The following is a 1,705-nucleotide window of genomic DNA, read 5'->3' on the forward strand; positions in this document are numbered from 1 at the left end:
AAACCAATGTGGAGATTTTGCCTAGTGGCTTGCTAGTGGAGAGTGCTAAGTGGTTATAGTTGTCTACATCAGACTCAAGACTGTCTGGACTCTGGTTAACTCAAATTCAGTTCTGATCTCTGGCCACGGATGGAGAAAAGTCTGAAACAGCCTTTTCACTTTTTACCTTCGTATTGTTTATCTTTATCTAATGAATGACATCATTTCTTATTTAAAAGTGTCTGTGAGTCATAAGTTGGCAAAGTCAAGCTGGATGTTTCTGGCTCCACAGTTCTCTAAAGGTTACAAGGTAGGTTTGACTCTAGCTAGGAGATCCACTTCCAACAGGGTTCATTTACATGGAGACACTTTGCTATAAACATTGCTTATTATTTCAAATTCTGGGAAAACTCTGTAAAGTCAAGGAATTCAGCTCTGCTCTCTCTTCCCAGAATACACTTTGTTCTTTCTATGTCTACTTTTCTGTAGTAATTCTAACTTTTTATCCATCTATTTATTTATTTTTTTTTAGTCTGAGCAATAGAACCAATAGTATGACTATATAAAAAGGGAATTTATTAGATTGGTGTATACAATGCAGACTAGGTGGTCTACCAATGGCTGTCTGCACACTGTACAGACCGAGAACCCTTTAGCTCTTCAGGTCATGATGAAGCCAGATACCTTAGCAGTCCCAGTCTGAGGCTAAAGACCTGGAGAAGTCCCAGAGAGCCACTGGTCTTTGGTAACTGGAAGCTAAAAGACGCTGAGTTCTGAAGTCAATGAAGGATAGCAGCATCAGGGGCCGTGACAGTAAGATGAACAAGACATGAAGAGGCACTGTTAGAAAGCAATCACTTGTTTCTTGGACTTTCTTCTGTATGGGCCACTGGAAAATCTTGAAGACATTGATGGTGAATCTTCCCATCTCAAATAACCTAATCAAAAGAAGAAAAGTCTTTCACAGGTACTTAGAGAGGCTTATCTCATGGATGATTCTAGATCTTGTCAAGGTGATAATTAATATTAACTATATGTTTATCTGAGATGGAGTCTTGCTATGTAGCCGAAGTCGGCCCCCATCTGTTGATAATCCTTCTTTAAGACCTCTTGAGTGCTACAGTCACATACCACAAATGCCTGGATAGTCTAATGGTTTGGTTTTTGTTCTTTGTTTTTCTTTTTAAAACCTTCCTCTTCATCCTAGTTTACTGAAATTCTTATCTCAAAGAATAGTTACAGGATCTCCTCTTGAAATCTTTCCAGATACTGTTAGAATGAGTCTCTTGTGCTGTGTAGCTTGTCCTTTAGAGAATTCACCAAAACACCTTTATATTAGTTTGTGTATGGTGGGCTTTCATGAGAATAGATTCTCCTTCCTTGATGACAAGTGGATATCCTGCTCATCCTTTTGCTTTTCATAGCCCTAGGATGCTCTTTGGCACATAATAGACATTCCACAAACAGGGAATTTAAAAACATTTGGATTTCTTTCCCCAAATACCCTTTCCCCAAATACCCTTCATGTTAGCTATATATATTTTTATATATCTAATATTATTTACTTAAAGTAAAATTTAATGTTTTCATAAGCTATTTCTAAAATAAATGTTATTGAAATTAGATAATAGGTAAAATTATCCTTTAATATACTTGATCTACAAGGTCAGTGAACCTGTAACCTTAGTTATTCCATGGGACACCAGACCTATAGTGAGAACAGCCA

Source organism: Peromyscus eremicus, chromosome 17 (genome assembly GCF_949786415.1).
Source record: "Peromyscus eremicus chromosome 17, PerEre_H2_v1, whole genome shotgun sequence".
NCBI lineage: Eukaryota > Metazoa > Chordata > Mammalia > Rodentia > Cricetidae > Peromyscus > Peromyscus eremicus.